This window comes from Drosophila suzukii, chromosome 3, assembly GCF_043229965.1.
Source record: "Drosophila suzukii chromosome 3, CBGP_Dsuzu_IsoJpt1.0, whole genome shotgun sequence".
NCBI lineage: Eukaryota > Metazoa > Arthropoda > Insecta > Diptera > Drosophilidae > Drosophila > Drosophila suzukii.
This window is the reverse complement of record NC_092082.1, coordinates 52,943,650-52,968,690: the sequence shown is the minus strand read 5'-3', so window position 1 is coordinate 52,968,690 and position 25,041 is coordinate 52,943,650.

The following is a 25,041-nucleotide window of genomic DNA, read 5'->3' as shown; positions in this document are numbered from 1 at the left end:
TATGCGGTCTTTCTTCAAACAGTCGTAAAGCGGTGCCGCTGTCTGGGCGTAGCTTTGGATGAACTTCCTGTACCAGCCTGTCATTCCCAGGAGCCTCCGCATCTGTTTGGCGGAGCTAGGCTGTGGAAATTCCTGGATCGATTGTATCTTCGCGTCATCCGTTCGGATGCATCCTCCCCCAACTACATATCCTAAATATCTGGCCTGGCTGTAGCAAAACTTGCTCTTGTCTACATTTATCGTTAGCTCTGCCCGCTGTAAGCAGGCACTGACCTGGCTTAACATATCCATGTGGGCTTCAAATGTAGGTGAACAGACCAGTAAGTCATCCAGATACACAAATACATTTTCGCGTAGCGCCGCTGGTACAACTTTATCCATTAGTCGGCACATTCGCTGCGCGACATTGCACAAGTCGACTGTAAACTGAAACAGTGGCCTGCCGGGCACTGTAACCGCGGCTTATTCTCTACTTTTGGTTTCGAGAGGAAATGTAATACGTTTCCTGTAGTCGACTCAACAGACCCTCGATATGTGGTAGTGGATACGCATCTTTGATCGTCCGGGAATTTACTTCACGCGCATCGAGGCAAAGGCGATTTTTCGGCCCTTTTTGCACCAGTGTTACCGGTGAACTCCAGCTACTATTGCTCTCCTCGATCACGCCTAGACCTAACATGCGATCTAGCTCGGCGTACACCAGCTTCTGTTTGGCTGGGGATATCGGGTAATGTCGCTGCTTGATTGGTAGGTCCTCGTTGGTCAAATTATATGTTGCTCTAGGCTGGTCTTTCATAATCCTTTTTCTAGACAAGAAGGGTATGTGTCTATTACTTGCTGCAGCTTACAATGTTGTTCTGGGGTAAGCTGATGTGGGGTATAGGAAGTCTCGGGCTTGAGCGTATTGTTCATGTCTAGGTCGCCGGTCATAAGGTCGAAATCCGGAGTTGTTTCAACGGCGGCAACCTCGTGTCTACCTTTACCGAGGAATGTGAGGCCAAACGTATCCCAGAAATTAATTCCGAAATAAAATCGTTGTGTAAGACCTGGCACTATCAAAAACTCTAGGTCCTTGGTTTCTCTTTCTCATCCCACAGGTAACGTTTTGGCTCCGGTTACTTGGGTTTCACCACCGCTGGCTGTGCGTACACATTCTTCACTTAGCTTCCTTATCGGCCTCGTCCGGTTTTTTAAGAAAGCGTGCGCTCCTCTGCCAATACAGTTCGCACTGGCGCCTGTGTCCAGTAATGTGAGTATCTCTTCTCCATCGACCTTCGTTTTGGCAAAGAAACGGTTGTCATTTTGCACGCTCACCACCGTGTCCACGACCTTTTGCTTGAGTCGGCGATAGTCTGCTCGGGCATCATATAATTTTAGTATTTTCCGTGTTGTTCGTGTCTCGCTGTCTGCATCTTCCGAGCCAGTTAAGATACGTTCACGAGCAAGTTCGTAGTCCCTCTCTCGTTGTTCTAGGCTCTTATGGGGAGAGATTTGGTTGGGCTTCGGTGTTTTTACCGGAAAGGGTTGGTCCTGGTCCGCCCGGCTATCCCGGTCTTGCCTGACGGACTCCGCGCAAAAGCCGCTGGGTTAGCATCTGCATCCGTACCAACTTTCTCGCAGAACCTGCAGGTGGCATCGTGGAATATAGTATTATAAAAAGGATAACTCATAGTTCTTGGTTTAAGGAAATTCTGGTAAATGTGTCCATGAACAAAACAGAGAATTTCTAAGGTTAAAAATCATTTCAAAGTCAGGCCTCTATTCTGCGACGAAGTTCTGATTGAGTGACCACTCAACACTGACAGTCACAGAAGTTGGGGACTTTACAGTAACTAGCTCGACAACTAAGTAGGTACGCGTACATTTAAAATTATTTAAACTCCCTGCTCTATAAAACAGTCAAATTACCTATGGGAGGTAATTACTATGGGAGGGCGTACGTAACAGTATTTTTGTCTGATAACGGTGTACAATTTAAGTCGCACGTCTTTAACGGCCTTTTGCAAAAGTATGGTGTGCAGCATGCTTCTACGGCGCAGGCGAATGCGTCAGAAAGAGTGAATCGATCCATTCTGGCAGGCATATATGCCAGCCTTACACCCTGATATATTTTATAGCGCGTGTAAGAAGGAGACTAGGTCAAGCGTACTATGATCAATCCAATTGGGACGTCCAAGTAAGCAGCATTGCTTGTGCGTTGTAATTGTCCACACATAGCGCCGTGAAATCAAGCCCTAACTGATTAGCGTTCGGACAGCAAATGGTGACCAACGGTGGGACATACACATTACTAAAAGAATTGGAGCTGCTAGAGGACCGAGACATATGGTTCTCAAAAGACGACTCGCTTGAAATCCTAAAAAAGCAACTACCGACGGAACTCGTAAACAACATGATCGCAATAAGGGGACCTACAACTTACGTAGCAGAATAGTATTCTACAGGCCTGTCCAGGAGGATTATTCGTAGAAATTTCCAGTAGAGTTGTTTTGTAAAAGGGTTTGACACAAAGCTTCCCTCAATATTTTTTAAACCGCGTGTGAGGAGGAAACTAGGGCCAACTGGTTGGAAAGTGTGATGCAAAATATATTAAACAATAAAAAAAAAGTCACTGTGGACGGCAGTACACGTAGTGGCGAAGCGCGCAAGAGAGCGTGCGAAGACAACTACTATTTATAGCCACAGAACTAAAAAGTCTGCCATTGTGGTCCGATCGTAACGAGGAATACACCAATCGAAAGGTATTGCAAAAACTAAGAAGATTGCAAAAGCGGTGATTGCAAAAGCTTCGAAAAAACGGTGAAAGTGAAAAAGTAAAAATTTAGAAAATTGGAGCTGCTGGACACGGTGGGAATAAAAGCCCCTGGCTGTTTAGCTAGTTTAATTTTAGCTGAGAATACGCGTCGAATGACAACTTATTTGTTGAAATCCGATGTCCCGTTCAAAAGTAATTAAAAAAAAAGATTATCTTCTTCTTCCCAACTTCGCCACTACTTTTAACCTCGTTAAGAGGTGTTTTTGTTTGATATCATAATTAAAAGAAATATCGCTCCAAGCTAGTATCACCCCTTGAAAACATTGTTCTTCCCCCAAAGTGTGATTTTGGCGGGGAGATTTGTACTGTATTTTGTCACTCTCTTGTCCAAGAAGTTAATAAGCCCGGAAGAGGGATGATTTTTTTTATTCAACTCAGGTTACTATTGTAAGGATGCTCTCTGGCCAGGATATAACTCTCAGTCGGATCCAGAGGTCCTTTTACAAGAAATTTGTAAAGTCACTGAGACATAGGGCTAGAGAGTAATATTCGCGGGGCGAACGATGATTTCTGATCAAGTATCGCGGAGACTCTACGTCTACCCGCTCGAGGGGGGGAGGGGGGTACTCCAGGACCTATGCGGTTACGGTACCGTCAGAATACCAAGTCCTTTCGTGGCCAAAAATCCCACGGGCTGGACCTTCGGGCGAGGCCGCAGCCGGGTTCTATCATACGTGGCCGAGGGATAAGGCTTGCGAGGCAAGAAATTCCACGGGCTGAACCTTCGGGCGAGGCCGCAGCCAGTGTCTATCGTGTTTGGCCGGCTAAAAACAAGTTCGATTAGTCAAAGTCGCAAGGGTCTGCCCTTCCGCCACGGTGTGGGAGTTAACAGGACACGAAGGGATCTGCCGCCTCGTGGAGGGTTAATAGGGTACGAAGGGATATACCACCTCGTGGGGAGTTAATAGGGCATGAAGGGATCTGCCACCTCGTGGGGAGGGGAGGAATTAATAGGGCACGAAGGGGTCTGCCACCTCCTGGGGAGTTATTAGGGCACGAAGGGATATGCCACCTCGTGGGGAGTTAATAGGGCACGAAGGGATCTGCCACCTCGTGGGGGGGGGAGGAATTAATAGGGCACGAAGGGATGTACCACCTCGGGTTGGTTCATGCGGGAATGCGAAGGGGTCTTCCGCCTCACTGTGCAGGTAGGTTAGTGGGTGAGTTTCACAAAATCGGGACGCTATATATATGTGCGACCTAACTAATTTACCGCTTCCGATTGGGTCATCGATCGTTAGTAGCCTGGCTCGCTCGGGGAACAAAGGGTGCGAGAAGGGGGGAACAAAACCCAATATGTACATTAATACCGCTCGCCTTTTCTTTTCGTATTAGTTCACTCAATTTTATTTGTCGTGTTTAATCGTTCCTGGGTTTCACTGCGCCGATTACACTGATTCAATAACCTTACTTCCTACCAACCGGGCTTTCTTTTCTCCGCGTGTTTTCTTGCCTTTTCTTTTCCGCGTGCCCGTTCACCTTCAGATACCAGACACCAGCGCCCGGAAACCGCCGTGTGCCCATTTCATCCTTCTTCCCTTTGCCTTGCCAGATCGGTTTGGTATTTTCTCTATTTTCTAGAATTTTTCCCTATGGTTGCCACCTCGGGCGGATGGTGCGGAACCAAACTTGACCTATTTTGGTTTTGCACCCCAAAAATCCATATGTTCGCTTTCCACTTAATAAATCATAATCCTTCATTTCGTATCACTTACGTACTAATAATAAAAATGGCACTTAGTCAACTATTACTTATATCTATATATTGTGACGGTCTAGCCGTCGGGCAGGTTCGTCACACCCCCCTTTCCTACCGGGGGCTGATGATGAGCCGTCCGTCGCTCTTCACAGTGACGACGTAGTGCGGCGAAGCGAACACGGTGTCCTCGTCCGGCTTGTCCGGCCGACCTCTCAGCGATCAGACGATGCCGGCAGTTGTCGCAATTCGCCCGTTCCGGTTCAGCCTTCTGGTAACGGGGCTAACTCGTCCAGAGGTACCGTCACGGTCGATGTGGAAGAGATGAACTCCTCCATGAACGACCCGTCCCAACCGGTCCCCTGGATTTCGGTCAATACCTGATCGATGACTCCGTCCTCCCATTCGGCCAGCGGTTCGTCCAACGGGGCGCAGATCGGGGATTGGCGCCGCTGTGACGTCGGTTGGACGTCTCGTCCATTGGGGCAGAGTCTGCCGTATCGGTCTTTGCTGCCTCCGGGCTCTGGAACACCCGACGGAACAGTGGGCCCCCCCTTCCTCGCTATCGGTCGCCAACTCACACTCCGCAAAATACTTCACATGGTGAGTCCCAGGGCGTGAATTCACGTGGTAGCGCTTCGCCTCCTGCGCTCCGGTCTTCGGTGGTGAGTGCTGTGGTCCAATCGGGGATGTCTGAGCCGCCAGGGCGCGAGTCTTCCTCGGCGAGCGTCGCCGGTAAGCTGGGGACGTCTGAACAGACTGGACGCGGGTCTGCTTTGGAGAACGTTACCTGCGAGTCGGGGATGTCTGGGCGAGCACTGCGGCCGATGTGCGGATGTCGGGACCTCTGCCTGGGGAAGGAACGTCGCGTCCCAATCCAGTGCGGGGGGCGGCGGTGGTGACGGAGGTTCATCTATATAAGGACCTTCAGCGTGTATCCAGGGTGTCTTAAGCACGACCGACTTGACCTCGATGCGCACCACCGCGACGTGTCCTTCCCAGCGGCTAACTTGGTCTTCGACCGTACGACGACACGAATGCTCGATGAAAGGGCGGGGGGGAGACTCTGCGTACCTCGGGTGACCGCCTCGAGGATCTCGTCTGGTCCTCGGCTGCTCGTCGTCTTCTTGCGATGCGTAATACCGTGGCCCCTGCTAACGGCGACCCCACGAGCAATCTCGAGGCTCGTCGCGTTCGTCGCTGTCGCTCACGTTGCTGAGATCATCCTCGACTGTATAATTTGTCGAAGGTCGAGCGGGTCGTCGTGTCTCGCCGGGTTTAGGGCTCCACATGACCGCAAACCGAGGTCCACCCATAGCCCCAGACTCCTGGTCGTCGGAAGACTCGGCGCCGTCGGGTACGTCTTCTTCACCTTGGCTATCGTTGATTAACTGGTCCTCTGCGACCTCTCCCTCTTCGTCTTCCGATGCCTCCGAATCTCCTCCGCTGTACCTTTCCACGACCCACTCGTCGCGATCCGAAAGGTCGTGATGAAAAACCTCGGTATCGGAACTATCCGACAACTCGATGGCTTCTTTCATCTGAAAGCGGAGACTAAACTTATAGATACGAGACTCTTATTGTTTAAGCTCCTACCTATCGGTGCAGTGAAACCTCGACTTAGAGTACTTAGATATTAACATTGTGTGTTAGTACAATTCAACTTAGAAATTACCGTGTGAACCTCTGCCCTGCTTAACCTATCGTGTCACCTCCCGTCCCGTCGACTTCTTCCGTGGCTGCATTCCCAAAGTCGTCAGAGTAATAGGGTTTCAGCTGGTTGATGTTGGCAGAGCGTTAACGTCTTTCCCCTGGTCGTCGCAACAAAACCAGGTTAGGGGATATGAACCTCGTTACGGTGTAGGGACCGTCATATTTGGGGGCCAATTTGGCGGCGAAACCTTCGGCCGCCTTCGAGAGAGGATGTTGGCGTAGCCACACCTTGTCACCGAGCTTCAGTCTCCACTCACGGCGTCGAAGGTTGTAATGGCGTGCTTGCTCTTGGGAAGCACGTTGGAGGTTGGATCTGACAATATTGAAGATTCCTCTGAGTTGGAGCGCTTTCCTGCGGGGTCCTTAGATATCACCACTGATCCAGGGGTGACCTCGTCGTATAACATAGTAGGGAGTGTGGGCTCGCGTCCTTGCGTCAGGAAGGCGGGACTATATCCCGTAGAGTCCGATACACTTGCGTTGATGGCGAGCGCTATTTCCGGTAATAGCCCGTCCCAAGAACTTTGGTCTCCTTCGGTGAGTTGGGCTATCATCGTCTTGACCGTCCGATTCGTCCTCTCGGTAGGGTTCTCCTGTGGACAGTATGGAGCAGTATATTGGATCTCTACCCCTATCGTGTGGAAGTACTCTTTCAAGATGCGACTGGGAAATTGAGTACCGTTATCGCAGACGAACTTCCGAGGGATGCCGACTCGTCCCAGTATCCGTTCCCGGAATGCCTTCTGAACTTGGGCGGCGGTAGCTTTTCGTAACGGGATCAACTCCACCCATTTCGATATCATGAAATACGAGGAGCATGGTATTTCCGAGTCCCGACCGCGGTAGCGTGCCGACAAAGTCTGCGCATAAAACGTCAAACGGTTCGCTTGTTATGCGGGTTAACATTTTGCCTGCCGCTTTCGTCTGGGCGGTTTTGAACTTCTGGCACGACTCGCGGCGCTGGACGTAACGCTTCGCGTCCCTAAACATGCCGGACCAGAAATACCTCTGGGATAGTCGGGAAACGGTTTTTCTGACGCCCAGATGTCCAGCCGTGGGCGCGTCGTGGCATTCTAGGAGGACTCGGACTCTATTTGAACTAGGAACACACAGTTTCCACGGGAAGTAGTCCTCGTCATCAGCTCTGTGTCCCAAATTCCGGTATAGTTGTCCATTTTCCATCATGTAGTCTGAGAACTTCTCGGGGCATTCTTTTATCTTAACTCGCATACCTTGGATCCATTTACAGGGTGTGTCCACTTCGGCCATCTGTTGCAAGACCCCACAGGGTTGTCGAGATAACGCTTCCGCTACCACGTTCAGTTTGCCTCGACGGTACCGCACGTAGAACTGGAACTGTTGCAACTCCAGCGCCCATCTTGCTATCCGACCGGAGGGACTTTCGATGGAGTTCAACCATTTGAGGGCTAGGTGGTCGGTAACCACCGCCAACCGATACCCTTCCAAGTAGCACCGCATTTTTCTGATAGCCCATATGATGGCCAGACACTCTTTCTCCGTCGTCGTGTAGTTGCCCTCCGTGGCTGTGAGTCGACAACTGGCGTACGCGATGACTCTCTCCTGGCCCTCGATATCTTGCGACAAGACCGCTCCTAGCCCCACGTCGCTAGCGTCAGTTTGCAACACAAACGTCTTGTCGAAGTCGGGACATCCTAACACGGGGGCGGTGGTTAAGCTTCTTTTTACCTCTTCTAGCGTGTTCTGTTGCTTGGGACCCCATGCCCACTTCCGGCCTTTCTTCAATAGGGCGGTCATTGGTTGTACCACGGTTGCGAAGTTAGGGACGAACTGGTGATACCAAGAGGCCATGCCTAGCCACTGTCGGAGCTCCTTGAGACATGTAGGGGACTTAAGGTTGGTAATGGCCGTCACTTTCTCCGGGTCGGTCTGGACTCCTTCGGCGCTAATCACGTGACCTAGGTAAACTAACCTCCGCTTGAAGAACGCGCATTTCTTCGGGTTCACCTTCAGGTTCGCCCTCCGTAGCCTACGGAAGACTTCGCCCAGATTGGCCAAATGTTGTTCCTCCGTGGCGCCTATGACGATGATATCGTCCAAATAGGCGAAGGCGAACGGCTCCATGTCCGCACCAATCACACTATCCAAGGCGCGCTGAAAGGTTGCGCTGGCCGAGTGAAGACCTTCCACTGGTATAGGCCTCTGCCCGGAACGGTGAAGGCCGTGAACTGACGGCTATCCTTGGCCATGGGTATTTGCCAATAACCGTGTTTTAAGTCCAACGTCGAAATGTATAGGGCTTGACGTAGTTTTTCCAAGATGTGGTTGATCCTGGGGACGGGGTACGCGTCGGGCACTGAGTGAGCGTTCAATTGCCTATAATCAACGCACATGCGCCATTCACCCGTCTTCTTTTTGATCAACACTATGGGTGCGCTATGCGGGCTCCGTGAAGGTTCGAAGGCGTCTTCTCGGAGTAGCTCATCCACTTGGGCGTCAATCACGCTCTGCATTGCCGGATTCCTTGGGTAGTACCTTTGTTTCAAGGGTTTATCGTCTCGCATTATAATGCGATGCTCCGCCACGTGAGATACACCTCGAAGCCCCTTGAAGAGCGTCAACTCACGGGTGAGGAATTCCCGCTGGTCGGGTCTTAGGTCATCCTCTTCCGTCTTTGATTCTTCATCCTCTGCTTCTTCGATTTCGTCCGGCCGAAAGTCCTCCAAGACTCTTCCCGGTTCGTCGCACCTCCTGATCTCGTCTCCTCCGTGGTCGTCCTTTTGTTCTCCTGATGGGGTCATCTGGCGCATGATCCGGTTGTGCGCAGGGACCTCACTCTGCTCAGTATACATAGTGTCCTTGTCGTCGGATTTCTGCTTTCCTAGAACCGTCGTCCTCCTTCCTTCGAGTACTTCCGGGCTCGTATCCTCTGAGGACATCCGATCGATTTTACTCGCCCGCAGTCGGGGGTCTTCCGCCGACGGGCTCAATTTTACCTTTAAGGTGGCTTCTCCGCACTGTAGAAGAGTCCATGCCTAATATCACGCGATCCAACATGGCATCACCAAGAATGGCATCCACACTCGCGTGCCAGCTAATTCCACGCGAGTGCGCCATAGCTGCTTTACTGCCAGGCTTGACCGATCAGCTAACGCTATCGTAGTGATGATTTCTTGCATCTCCTCCGGTCTCGCTAGCGTACGAGTGTACCCTTCGCTCGCAAAGCTCCTCGACGCTCCCGTATCCACCGTGGCGTCCACCCATCGACCTCCGATCCGCACGGTAGCAGTGATCAGGCCGTTGCTTATCCTTAGTTGTGGGTTCCTTGATGTCGGGCTGCGACTTCGCTCGTCTCCGCTGCGCCCGCATCTCGGCGGAGACGTCGTTCGTTTCCCTGGATATCTCGGCGACAACAATCGACAATATATTCCTACGACCACAATCCCAGCAAAAGTTCAGGCGCGCATTAGTACAACCCCGTCTAAAGTGGCCGACTTCTCCGCACCTGCTACAAGCACGCTGTACGTCGATGTTTGATACGGGCTGTCTGATCATTTGATGAGTTGCCTTCCCTCCTTGAATGGGTACCTCTGGGCTTCGAAAGGGGTTCGGCGTCCGACGAGGGTTGGTCCTGTCCCGGTCTGTAGTCCCCATCCTATGAGTGCCTGCGCGACTCGACGTCAGCTATCTCACACTTTCGTATTCCGTCGCCATTGTTCCAGCGTCTCGAACTCGTGGCGTTTTATATACAGACGGTATTCTGGTGCCATATTTTCGAAGAGCCGATAAAGTTCTTCCTCCTTTTGGTATCCGGCTTGCTGCATCTTGGTCCTTAACTCGACCAAGTACTCCTTAAATGTCTCATCCACTCCCTGGATATGGGCTCGGATCTCTAGTCGCTCGAAGTAACGGGGGGGGCAAGAAGAAACCTAGGAATAAGGCTTGCGAGGCCAGAAATTCCACGGGCTGGACCTTCGGGCGAGGCCGCAGCCAGTGTCTGTCGTGTTTGGCCGGCTAAAAACAAGTTCGATTAGTCAAAGTCGCAAGGGTCTGCCCTTCCGCCACGGTGTGGGAGTTAACAGGACACGAAGGGATCTGCCGCCTCGTGGGGGGTTAATAGGGTACGAAGGGGTCTGCCACCTTGTGAGGAGTTAGCAGGGTACGAAGGGATATACCACCTCGTGGGGAGTTAATAGGGCATGAAGGGATCTGCCACCTCGTGGGGAGGGGAGGAATTAATAGGGCACGAAGGGGTCTGCCACCTCGTGGGGAGTTAGTAGGTCACGAAGGGATATGCCACCTCGTGGGGAGTTTATAGGGCACGAAGGGCTCTGCCACCTCGTGGGAGGGGGGAGGAATTAATAGGGCACGGAGGGGTCTGCCACCTCGTGGGGAGTTAGTAGGGAACGAAGGGATATGCCACCTCGTAGGGAGTTAATAGGGCACGAAGGGATCTGCCACCTCGTGGGGGGGGGGAGGAATTAATAGGGCACGAATGGATATACCACCTCGTGGAGGGGGGGGGGGGGGGGGGTTCATGCGGGAATGCGAGGGACCTATGAGGTTACGGTACCGTCAGAATACCAAGTCCTTTCGTGGCCAAAAATCCCACGGGCTGGACCTTCGGGCGAGGCCGCAGCCGGGTTCTATCATACGTGGCCGAGGGATAAGGCTTGCGAGGCCAGAAGTTCCACGGGCTGGACCTTCGGGCGAGGCCGCAGCCAGTGTCTGTCGTGTTTGGCCGGCTAAAAACAAATTCGATTAGTCAAAGTCTCAAGGGTCTGCCCTTCCGCCACGGTGTGGGAGTTAACAGGACACGAAGGGATCTGCCGCCTCGTGGGGGGTTAATAGGGTACGAAGGGGTCTGCCACCTCGTGGCGAGTTAGCAGGGTTCGAAGGGATATACCACCTCGTGGGGAGTTAATAGGGCATGAAGGGATCTGCCACCTCGTGGGGAGGGGAGGAATTCATAGGGCACGAAGGGGTCTGCCACCTCGTGGGGAGTTAGTAGGGCACAAAGGGATATGCCACCTCGTGGGGAGTTAATAGGGCACGAAGGGATCTGTCAGCTCGTGGGGGGGAGGAATTAATAGGGCACGAAGGGGTCTGCCACCTCGTGGGGAGTTATTAGGGCACGAAGGGATATGCCACCTCGTGGGGAGTTAATAGGGCACGAAGGGATCTGCCACCTCGTGGGGGGGGGAGGAATTAATAGGGCACGAAGAGGGATGTACCAACTCGTGGGGGGTGGGGTTAGTTCATGCGGGAAAGCGAGGGGGTCTTCCGCCTCACTGTGCAGGTAGGTTAGTGGGTGAGTTTCACAAAATCGGGACGCTATATATATGTCCGACGTAACTGATTTACCGCTTCCGATTGGGTCATCGATCGTTAGTAGCCTGGCTTGCTCGGGGAACAAAGGGTGCGAGAAGGGGGGAACAAAACCCAATATGTACATTTATACCGCTCGCCTTTTCTTTTCGTATTAGTTCACTCAATTTTATTTGTCGTGTTTAATTGTTCCTGGGTTTCACTGCGCCGATTACACTGATTCACTAACCTTACTTCCTACCGACCGGGCTTTCTTTTCTCCGCGTGTTTTCTTGCCTTTTCTTTTCCGCGTGCGCAACTGTTCACCTTCAGATACCAGACACCAGCGCCCGGAAACCGCCGTGTGCCCATTTCATCCTTCTTCCCTTTGCCTTGCCAGATCGGTTTGGTATTTTCTCTATTTTCTAGAATTTTTTCCTATGGTTGCCACCTCGGGCGGATGGTGCGGAACCAAACTTGACCTATTTTGGTTTTGCACCCCAAAAATCCATATGTTCGCTTTCCACATAATAAATCATAATCCTTCATTTCGTTTCACTTACGTACTAATAATAAAAATGGCAAACTAAGCCAACTATTACTTATATCTATTAGGGTGTCCCTTATATGGCAAAAAAAAATTTTTTTTCGAATTTTGTAATGCATACCCCCTGTATCTTTTATAAATGTAAAACCTTACTCAAATATGAAATTTGATCTTTCTAGCATGATTGCAACCCGTGCCGACCGAGCTTCAAATTTGATCAAAAAATGTTTTTTGTCCTATTATTCCAATCTTCTATAAAATTAATCAAAATGAAATTAATGAAGTGAATAAAATGGAAAATGAATTTATTGTAATATTTATATTTATTTAAACACATAAAATAATAACAATCAGGCAGGGTAACTTCTATTTAGTGTGGTTTTTTTACAGTCCGGATATAAATGTCTATGTTCGTTGACACAGCGCAACAGGTATTGTTTTTGTTCTTCTTCCGCCGTGATAAGTCCTTGAAAATCTTGCATTAATTTGACAGCCCTCTCAGCAGTGTCATTTACAACCTTCAACCGACTTATCCTACTTTTAGCTTTCAGAAAAGCAGCATTATCATCCCAAGAAGATATATCTTCCTGAAGAAAACTGTCGTCAATCTGCAGTCGAGTTAGAAATTGTTTGCTCTTCTCCGATACAAAATCATCCAGCGTTTTATCTGAAACAAAAAACAGGTTAATTAACAAAAAGAATTACAACGTAAAGTATATAAAAAACAGACACAAAAAATAATTTTAGCTTACCAAACAACGTTTGGGACATTTCTTCCTTTGATGGAATATAGCGTTTGCCAACATCTGACCTCTTGTCCCTGTCTAAGTTTTCAATCATTTTCATTTTGGTTTGGTTATCAACCTCATTATCAAACAGTGATAAAATGACTGTCTCTTCACACAAGTACCATAGGTGGTGGCTGAACTTGCTTAAAGCAGCTTTTGAAACTGTTGTGTCAACTTTTTCGTACTCTTTTAATGCCTTCAAGAAGTACAAATCTTGGTTAGGTGCTTTAATCGCCACTGTGCATTCAAGCCAAGGCTTTACATACAATGTGACGATAAATAGGCAAACATCTTGTAGGGCCCTTTTGTCTTTTACAATCATTCTGACTTGAGATTGCAGCAAACATATTTTTAAAGAGTAAATCGCTCTTGCCATCCACCGTGCCTGATGCATAGCTCCAGGGGGCCTGATTTTTATTTTCTTGTTTGTATCTCCTCCCAGAAACACTACGCAAAGTTCAACTAATTCACGATAATCGTCTCTTATGAAAGATTTTTCCAGTTCTGCTTTATAAAACATTATCAAAGATGTAATATTTGTCTCAGCAACATATTCTTTAACGAAATCAAGGCATAGTTCAATTTTATTTGAATCGATGTTTTTCCAATTGTCTCTGAACTTCTTAAAGAGCGGAATATCTGCGCTGTTAGTAATGTGCTTTATCTTGGTTTCGAAGACAGTTTTTAAGACCAACTCATAAACATGATGACGACAAGCGAACAATAACAATTCTCTTTCTAAAGTGTGTTCTAAAAGAGCGCAAGCTCCATTGTAACGTCCAGTATTCGAAGATGTGGTGTCGCAGCACATTATTTGTACCTTGTTATTAAGATCCCAGTCACAAAGGGCGGTTGAGACGGCTTTTGATTGATGTTTACCAGAAGAACTCTCCAGTTTTGGTACTGCAAGAAGCTGTTCTTTGTCGTCAAATGAAACTATAATTGGCAAGCGTTCTTCTTTTGAAACTCGCACATTCAGCCCTGGTAATAGTTTTCCATCCCAATGGACTGTGACTACATCAGGAACATTGTTCTGAAAATCAGTTTTTATTGCTTCTGCCCTAGATTTTCTCATCTGAGTACGAATTCGCTGAATCGAGGATTTATTAATTGGGAAATCATCACTGCTCAGACCAAGCGCTTCTACAACCGCATGAAGAATGTAAACGGAGTCTCTAATGCTCAACTGACAACGGTCTAAAGCTGCGACAAGTTTAGGTGTTATCAGTTTCTTTCTACCTCTTTTCGAACTTGTTTTAGAGCCGAGAACCACTGGCAAGCTGATTTCAGAATACAAAATCTGTTCCCCGTCCGAATCTTCGGAATGTTCCAAGTTTTGTGTAGTAGAAGTAGATGCAACAGCCAATAATTCCATTTGTCTTAATTTTCTTTCCTCATCGTCTAATCGTCTCTGTCTAACTCTTTCTTCTTTCTCCGTCAATTTTTTGTCTACACCAGCTAAATATCCTGGTCGACCTGGTTCTCTTTGTTTATTCAAAAATAGTTTGTCTTCCTCTATTTTTATTATTTTCAAGGCATCAGCATGTGCAATATCAAATAAGTTATCAAGGCTTATTTTAAAATTCTTTTCTCGGTCCTTGAAAGTGGCTAGAGTTTTTTTACAATTTTTTTGCAGCTCTCTCCAAGCATGGTATAAATCAATAAGTTTCTTCACGCAATTGGGCAATGCCCTTGTGGGAATTCTCGCTTTTTCCCAAAATATTAAACACTCCCTAGTCACAAGATTTGCACTTTCACTGAGAGTTAGCTTGACTTGCCGAATATTATAAAATAAAACGGAGAGAACCTGGCGATTTGATGGTAACTTTGCACCAGTGATTTGATGACTAGGTAGCCCGATAAGAAAAATATTTTCTTTATCACTACGTAATGTCACTGACATCTTTACTCAACAAACAATAGTGCACCAATAACACCAAAACTTACGAATGAAATAACGAATGAAGCGTAGTCCATAGTCGCAGCGCTGTAACCGCACCAACTTGTACGGACAAGCTTAAATTGCAAGTCGGCACGTGTTCTCTTGCATGCAACGGGCTAGTATTTTTTTCTAGAACATATTGAGTTATTAGGAACGTTTTAAGAAGGTATGCGTAAAAATATATCAAACATGAAAAATAAGGGACACCCTAATATCTATATATTGTGACGGTCTAGCCGTCGGGCAGGATCGTCACACTATAGAGAATGAGTCGCTGCTAAGCTCAGCTCAATAAGGTTGCGCACATGAAAAATTAGTGAATTAAAATTGTTTGAGAGTCCCGTGGGTTGGCAGGAAAAAAAAAGAGGCGATTTTGCGAAATTTGGGGAAATTTCTTGGTTTTTTCTTAGCTCAATCAAAGTAAAAGGGAATGAAAAAGTGCCAGCCAGTCAAAGGCAACGGTGCAGATTAGAAAAGTCATTAAATAATCGTGGGCTATTCCTTATTGGGTAAGCCAAATAAGTCTGCTGTTTTCCTCAAAATTAGGCAAGGATGACATTAGCCAATTTTACTTCCATACATTGGTTTTTCATCGGTACTTCGCTCCGACCTCCAGGCGTTCCAAGCAAAGTTCAGTCTCCCTAAAAGCGATCGGCCAAACCAGCGGACAAAGAGGAGAGGGGCTACAGATTCCATTGCCAGCGCAACCGCAACGGTCGCAGCTACGAGCAGCGTGACAAAACCTCGGCCAAGTCGGAAGAGTTAGAAAATCGATTGGGAAATCCCGATCATCGTGATTCGAAAATTTTCCGGCTGTGTCCAAATTTTTTTCTGTGCGTGAGAACATAATAATTGCCTGAATAAGGCAAAAAGCCACGCACACACACATAACCGGCCAGAACACCACGCTAAAATTATGTAATCGCCTTGTAACTGAACTACGTTTAAGTACAGTAGCCTCCCATCTTATTGATTCAGGTTAATGGCCATCTACTTAATTTCATACTTAACTAATATTTTTCTTAAACTACGTTAATTTAATTGTTTAAAAAATGCGCAAAAGCAAATAGCCCAAACAAAAAAATATTAATGCGACCTGTATAACAAAGCCAGAATACCAGTGAAGTTAACAAGAAAGAAAATTATTGAATACCAATGAATGAATGTATTCCCGGTATCGACCATGGCGAGCGACTGGAAAGTCCCTACTCAAAATCATCAGCCGTGGTTTGAATTCGCCGCGAGTAGAGCGTGCACACCTCTCAGGTATTGCCAAATGTAACGTCAATGAAATCCACTTATAATCCACTGGCTTTGATTGCTAGTTGTATTTACTTTTCTCATGCAAGCGGGATACTTTTCTTTTAATAAATATATATTGAATTTAATCTGCCCTTTACTTTATTAGTATTTCTAATAATGTAATACTTTAAATAATACTCTCATGTATATACAAATTTATAGTCCACTAATTCCTTTTTGTGAAATAGGGACTGTGGGTCGGAATAAGCCCTGAAAATAATGTCGGCAGTAAACATGTGCTCCGACCGATATACGAATTTTCATCTGCTCTCCCTTGTGGAAAATCTAAGGATTTATAGGATCTCTCCCTGTACGTGACATGCTAAAGAAACGCGGATGAACACAGGAATTTAAGAAGTTGAAAACTTATCCATGAAATTCTCAAAGTCACCATAAACTAGGGAAGGCGGCGCCTCGATTAGGCGGTCGATATGCACTGGACGACAGAGCGATCGATGGGCACACGCAAACAGGGAAACATCGCTTATAGTAATCATCACAGCAACGCCGCCCCTGTCATATCGATAGCCGATGAATATCGATGTCATGGGGAGTCTCGCGGGGCTATCGATAGCTGATGGGTTTCGGTGCTCAGTGAGATCAGTTGCAAGATCGGCGCCATAAATTTGAACGCATGCCCGCTGGACTGTCGATAGCTGTTGGGTATTGAAGCCCAGTGGCACCAGATGGAGGATCGTCGCGGGAAATTTAAAATTACTACAAGGAGGACGACCAGCGCTGTAGGATTTCAATGCAGTTAAAAGCGTCGAGGGAATCAGCGGAAGTATCGCAAAGACTCAAGGGCTAGGATATTCAAGGAAACGCCGAGGAGTAGGAACGAGTTTTAAATATTTCCCGAAGGAAGGGGAGAATGTGAGGAGGAATTACAACAGCAGTAACAACGGATGGAGCGGTTTGAAAAGGAACTCAGATAGAAAATTTGGAGAACAAGGTTGGAGAAAGAACTCAGAAAGAGATTTTGGAGACCAAGGTGTGGAGAATGAGAGAATGCTTCTCGGGAACTCCACCGGACTTTGGACTCCGCCGTGAACTTTGGACCAGGAGAGGAAGTGCCCCATCTCGACAGCGTAGCGCCACACAGGGGTGCCACATGCATCATGGGAACCAGCGGGTCGGCAGCAATAGGCAGAAGCTCCAGTTTGAAGCTTAAAGAACAAGTGGGTCAAACAGGAATCACGGACTTTGGACCTGAATTTCCCAAAGGGAAAATAACGGTTCCCGGAGGCCCTATATACCTGCCTGCGACAAGAAATCGTGAGCTCGGCACCGAGCACTTCTTTGGCGTGTCCCGGCGCGAGCCCAGTACGTCAAGTTGAAACGGTCCTGTCGCGATTAGCCAGAAAGGGAGAGCGGTCGATCGTTTGTGGTCTCAAGAGGAGTAGTCCAGGAGAGCCCTACGGTTTTGACTCGTGAAGTCCCGGATCGGCGTATGACCAAAACCCGGAGTGCCATACGTCACGCCGCGCAGAAAGCACATCCAGGAGCAGTGCGCAAGGACGTCGTCAGCAGCAAGCCAGCTACCACATCATGACAGCTAAGCAGGACAGATCGAGCTACGCGGAAACGGCACGGACAGTAAGCAAAAGGGTGAGGCTAGGGTGGAACGTTCGATTACACTAAGCGCAGAAGCGCAGTGAAGCGCTAAGCAGCCTCCTTGCGTAACTTGGACTGTCAGCGCGAACTGAGGAGTACCCCTGTTGGACCATCCGGGACAGAGCAAGGGACAGGCAGTTGTGTGTCGAATGGAATAATCCTGGAGAGCGCAGCATCTGTTCACCCTAGTCTGAAAACGGTGACGCATCTATAAGTCCACACGGCTGATCTCCTTGCGAGTCCAAGACGTTACAAGTAGTCGTCGAGTCAACGCATCAGAGACAGGCAGCGCCGAGAATCTTCAGGGAGCTTCAAGGATCTTCAGGGACCTACAGGACCGGAGCACCGAGTCAACGAGGCGAGCAATCATCGAGGCGACCGGAGCCGTCGGAGATACCGAATGCCACGAGAGGCGATGTCAAGGTGAACCGAGCCATCTAGCCTGTAATATTATATGCTTTCTCACTGAACTACGGTCACGTTTGTATAAATTAGGTGGGACGAATGCACAAATCTACTGAGCTTGCCGCACAAACGAACAGTTTGTAACAAGTTTTATTTACAGTAGAGGTTACGTGGTAGTCAAATTTAAGTTTTGTATCCCGGAGAATACCAAAATCGTTAGCTGAACATATTCGGTCCAAAAACATGTTCTGAAGACAAAAACTTTGCATATAAGATAGTTTAAGTTCATAAGATTGCAGTGACCCCCAGAAAGCAGACTCTATATTAGTATATGAATAACAAAGCTTAACATCATCAGCATACATTGGTACAATAGAGTGAACAGAAAAGAGAATAAATGACTACCCTGAGGCACTCCAGATGTCACGAATATAACCCTCTGAGATCTACCATTCGAATAACTTGAAGTTTAAGTAAACCGATTATTCGGAAGCCCAAGCTGATCTAATTTGATTAGAAGAAGAGGCCTTACTAAAATCTGTATATAATGTCTGTCTGCAATTTTTTTGTTAAGTCCATCTATTACAAAAGATGTTAGTTCGAGCAGGCTAGCGATGGTCAATCATATCAAAACCATGTTGACACGTTGATATCAGAGAGGAGCACAAATGTTGCCAGTGAGAAGTAATAATGAGTTCAAATGTTCTAGGAATTTCAGCCAATTTAGAAAAATACCTATAGTTCTGGAAATCCACTTTTGCACCCTTTTTGTGGAGTGAAATAATAAAAGAGTCTTTGCAGGTAGTTGGAAAAAAAGATGATGAGATAGACAAATGGAAAAGCTTAAGAATGGGTTTACAAAGGGTTCGAACAAAACTAAAGCACACAACCAGGAAGTCCATCTGGCCATGAAAATAGGTGGGCGTTATAGTTTCAAAACCACTTAAGACAGAACTTTTGGTAATTACAGGAGAAAAAGTACCATTTGCCATATTTAAGTGAATAGTATTACACCAAGAAATGGAACTATAAGTAGTTTGGAAGAACTCAGCAAATAAATTGAGTTTAATCGTAACGATGAGGGTTGTGCTGAAAACATTCGCTTAGCATTATCAAAATTATCAATACATAAATTTAATATAGTTTATTTATTTTATCGAATGTAATATAATTTTTCGTCACAATTGTTGATATCAGAAATTTTTGTTAAAGGCGCGTTCGCCACTACTTTTTACCTCGTTAAGAGGTGGTTTTTTTTGATATCAGAAGTTTTTTTTGCACAAGAGCTTAAGTACCCCAATACCGTGACTAGGAGTCGTCCCCATATGGCTTGGCTATTGAAAAACCAAAACGCACAGATTCGACCCCTAATCTTAGCTGAACGCCACCTTAAATTAGGCAGTGTAGCGTCATTTCCAGCCGAGGAGGGTTAAGTATGGGGATTTTTGCCAACCAAAACAAATGTAAATATTTTATGCGATAACTTAAATTCTGTTTACTACACATTCTACTTCTGTGTAACTATAGAGCATAACTTTAAAGATTTATGTCTCCTCATAAAAAGGTATATAAATATATTTGCTGTTCCGGGGCTAAGAAGATTTAGTTATTGTTGCGTCATCGGCTTTGTATAGATTTCCATCTTTTCGTAAAATAGATGTATAATGTCCTTCGTTAAACCTTGACCATGATGAAATATTAAACTTGTTAAATAGTATCTCTTATTTGTAAATCTTAATTCACTTTGTGAGGTGTTTATTAAATTAAAATTGGTTATCTTCGTACGCGCCTGATCGACTAAACTAAGTGAGAACATAAGTATTCAGCCTGAGTTTTCAGTTAGGGACTGGCGGAATGCGTACAAATGCTGCTTTCAATAGTTCGCCACGAACCATAATTATAGCTTATTAATTCTTTTATTGTACATTTTATACATTCGGGAATATGAAGTTGAGCAACCAAGTTTTCATCTATTTGTCTGTTTCTCCTATAATCACAGTTAGAGCACTTTATAATTTCTACATGCTTAAGAATAAAAAATGGTTTAATTTGTTGCAAAGAAGGACATTCTAAAAGCGACCTCAAAAATCTTAACTGCCTTGTTGTTCAATATTATTAAATATTTCCTAACGTAAATCGGAAATGTCTACATTTTTTCCTGCTCCTCTCTCCTCCTCCTCCTATTCTGATCAAAAAATCTCAACTGCCTTGTTGTTCAATATTATTAAATATTTCCGAACGTAAATCGGAAATGTCTACATTTTTTCCTGCTCCTCTCTCCTCCTCCTCCTATTCTGATCATACAATACTGATTTCTTGATAAACCTAATATTTATAAGGCACTGAAAAACCGAGTTCGCATAACAAGCGGTATTTGGATTTTCCATACCACGTATATTGCGTAAAATAACTTTACTGGCTTTTTTTGCTGCTTACATTTGTATCTAGTACTGTTGGCTCAATGATAGCCGTTGTTTGACATCTCAAATATATATATTTTTATCAAAAATATTTTTATTATACTAGATTCGTCGGAAAGTATGTAACAGGCAGAAGGAAGCGTTTCCGACCCCATAAAGTATATATATTCTTGATACCTGATATTGCAGATACCTGAGCTTCTTACGCAGCGCAAGTTGGTTTCAGCAGAGTGCCACGCCCAGTCTAACGCCCACAAACCGCCCAAAACTGTGGCTCCTACAGTTTTGACGCTAGAATAAAAATTTTAACTAAAAAGTATTGTCAATACCTATCGATTGACCTAAAAAAAGTTGCCACGCCCACTTTAACGCCCACAAACCGCCCAAGCCTGTGACGCCCACAATTTTCATGCTAGATACAAAATTTTAACTGAAATGTATTGGTCTCGTCAATACCTATCGATTGATCCAAAAAAAAATTTGCCACGCCCACTCTAACGCCCATAACGCTTAAATCTGTGTACTATGCTATGTGGGCATAGCCATTTATTGAGACCGCGGGTAGGTGGCGCATTTTAATCTCGCTTTGCTGCTTGCTTATCTCCATTTCCCTTTGGTCCCTTTAGCTGAGTAACGGGTATCTGATAGTCGAGGTACTCGACTATAGCGTTATTTCTTGTTTTTTTATTATTACCAACAAGATGTTGCAAATCTCTTCTATATATACTTCTTAATCTATTGTTTTCTATTATAGCCCCATTATTTGTCTTATTACTTTTAGGATTAAGGTTTTTTTTTATCGTAGTCAATGTCAACACTTATTTGCAATGGGTAATATTTCAAAATACCTAAAAAAGAATTCTACAATGTACATTATGTAATTGTTACTTAGCTACTAAAATGTTCTAAGAATTGTAAGAAAAGTTTTTCTTTCATTAGCTTTAAGTACTACCGAACTAGCGTGTTTTTCCAAAGTGGTAGAAAAATTAGATCAAGTTTTCTATTTCGATTAGCTTTATGCTCGTAAAGAACCCTAACGCCATAACAGATTTTCCGTTTGAAAAAATCTAATAAGAATATTTTTAATCAAATTGGTTTATATCTTGTTTATTCCAAGAAGTATGAAATATTACGTATACGGAGCTGAAACGAGTTGCACTTTATATCGCTTAATATCTTCCAAACTGTAATTTTTAAGGCAAAAAGTATAGATATTAAAAGTTGAGGAATTTCAAGGGGTAGATGATTTAAAATAAAAAAAAGAGGTTTTAAAAAATAACTTTTTGTCATAGCCCTAAATCTATTATATTCAGACAATTTTACCATATGAAGAGTATTTAGCAGTATGTAGCATTAGTGGTTTAGACACTATAAGCATTTTAAATCTGGATTTTTTTTTATTTTCCGCTAAACTAGCGGATTTTTCAAGCTACTTTATACACCCATAGGGTTTCCAAAACCCTAAAACTAAGATGGGATGCATACAAGCCCACAAACAAAGGGACAAACATTCTCATTTTGGAAAGAAGAAGAAAATCTTGTTTTTTGAATTACTTTTGAACGGAACATCGGATTTCATTCGACGCGTATTCTCAGTAAGATTAAAACTAGCTAAACAGCCAAGGATTTTATCCCCACCGTGTCCAGCAGCTCCAATTTTCTAAATTTTTACTTTTACACTTTCACCGCTTTTTCTCCCAAACAAATCTATTTTTCGAAAGTCTTGGTATGCAATCTTCTTAGTTTTTGCAATACCTTTCGATTGGTGTATCACTCGTTACGATCGGACCATAATGGCAGATTTTCAATTCTGCGGCTATATATAGTAGTTGTCTTCGCACGCTCTCTTGCGCGCTTCGCCACTATGTGTACTGCCGTCCGCAGTGATAAGACTTCCTCGGATCCTTTGAAAATTCAAAATTAAATCGGTTCAAATACATAGAATAGCAAGGACTGTTAGGTACATTAAAATTAGTACGACCCTTTGCTTAGTTATATTGGGAAACCATGTAGTTGGGTTTATTAAAGTCAAATTAACGAAATCTTCTTCTTTTAGTTGAAAAAATTACAAGAGAGAGAGTATCAAGGCAGGGGAGACAAAATGTTAGTTCCAGTGTGGGATGATATCGGTGTTCTTGATCGAAAAGTGGGTCAATTCTAGATACCATGAGTTGAGACGGATATAAAACAAATACAATATTTAATTGTCTGTTTAATGAATAACTTTTAAAGCGCACTTACTTAAATGATAAATCTTACGGACCATCAAAAAAGTCAAGGACAGGTAAAGAGGCAAGAGAGAGACAGGAAGATTGAAATCACTCAAAACAATCAATAGATTGTGAGATAGAACATGGTGAAATGGTGCTCATAAATTATTATCTCGGATCCAGGTTGAATATAAGAGCAGTTTACAAAAATAGATGAAGATTGCAAAAAAACTTTAACACCAACGAGCTCTATGTCATTGGGGTTAGGAAAGTATATTCTCTCCGATGTTAGATTAGAGGTAACGGAAATCAGCACCCCACCCCCTACGAGAAGTGTGGTCGGTTTCATATGTAGTGTATGTTGTGTAGCTTATATCCAAAGACCACTATACTCAAGTACAATAATAAATAATGTCAACTTAAACACTGTGACACTCTGTTGCAATGTGTACATAAACACTTGACTTTAGTTGCATAAATGCATGGAACATGAAAATATGAATATCATAAGCATACACAACATTCTCCTCTTATATATTCATAAACAGATATAAAGAATATATAATGCAGCCGCTCTGCTGCTGTTCTCAGCAGCAGCGCTGCCCTTAGATTTAAGGCTTCATTTAAGCTAAAATTGTAACATATTATCATTCGATCAAGATTCAGAGAAGGGACCTTTAGAGTCGCTCCCTAAATAAATAATTGCAATTCAAAGATATTAAATGGACTATTACTATTGAAACTTCAAGCCTATTACACGGCGACCGTGACAGGGGTTTGGTGCAGCGCCATAAAAACAGAAAGGAAAAGTTGCTTAAATTATTAAATGGTGAAACAATTAGTTGAAATACATCGTTGAAGCTCCACGCTGAGCTTGACCACGTGAAACAACTATTATTACCGAACAAATCAGAAAATGGAACCGCGCACGCTACCACCTACACTGCAATATCCAATGCCAATAATAAAGTTAAAGTTCAACCTCCTCAGAAAAAGAAAATCCTGGCATTAAAAAAGAAATGTCCAAGGGATTGCCAAGGCCCACTGTACTCGTCACTCGAACACACACGAACCGCCCGTGGAGGAAATCACCAACAGCAACAGGAGTAAAACAACCAGAACCGTCCCCTCCACAGTCAACAAGCTGGTCTAAGGAAACGATAGCACCACCAAGGGTGCAAAGGCTGGCAGCACTACAAAAAGTGCAAAAACCGACAGGGCTACCTAGAGAAAATAACCAGAAAAGAATTTTTTTGTATTTTCTTACAATTTAATGAAATGCGATGCACACAAAATTATAACAAAAAAAAAAATTGTGAGCAATGTAAAATTGTTTCCTATTATTTTCCCACCAATTTTGCGATCGTTCCTATTGCAGCTATACGATTATAGTCGTCCGATTTTGATCATATATTTGATTTGATATATTTGATATATATATATATAATATGTTAAAAAACTCAATACATAATTTTTTTTTTAGTTTTTTTCCCGATTATTTCTACAGGAGCTGTAAGATATATAAATATTTATACTACCAGCAAATGAAAGAAGACTTTTCGGAAAGTTTCAGCCCGATATCTTTAAAACTGAGAGACTAGCTTGCGTAGAAATGGACGGACAGGCGGACTGAAGGACATGGCTAGATCGACTCGTCTAGTGATGCTGATCAAGAATATATATACTTTATGGAGTCGGAAACTTCTCGCTCACTGCGTTGCAAGCTTCTGACTGAAATCATAATACCCGCGCAAGGTTATTATAAATGCAAGATAATAATAATTATTTCATTATTTCTCTGACCGTTTCTTTGACAGCTATATGTTAGAGTCGTCCGATTTGTATTAAATTTAATTCGAAATTCTTACAAATACAAAAAAATTCTGTTCCCAATAGTATAGGGTACTATGTCAAGAAACACCTAAGCTATGACTTCTTTCATATTATTTTCTACGAATTTTTCGATCGTTCCTATGGCAGCTATATGATATAGTTGTCCGATTTGGATAAAATAAAATTCGAAATTCAGAACTAATTAAAAAATGTTATTTCCAAGCGTAGGTTGTAATATGTTAAAAAACACCGAGGCTATAATTTGTTTCATATTATTTTGCCACCAATTTTTCGATCGCTCCTGTGGCAGCTATATGATATAGTCGTCCGATTTTGATAAAATTATATTCGAAATTCAGAACTAATTAAAAAATGTTATTTCCAAGCGTAGGAGGTTATATGTTAAAAAACACCAAAGATATAAGAAAAAAAATTTTTTTTGCGATTATTCCTATGGGAGCTATAAGATA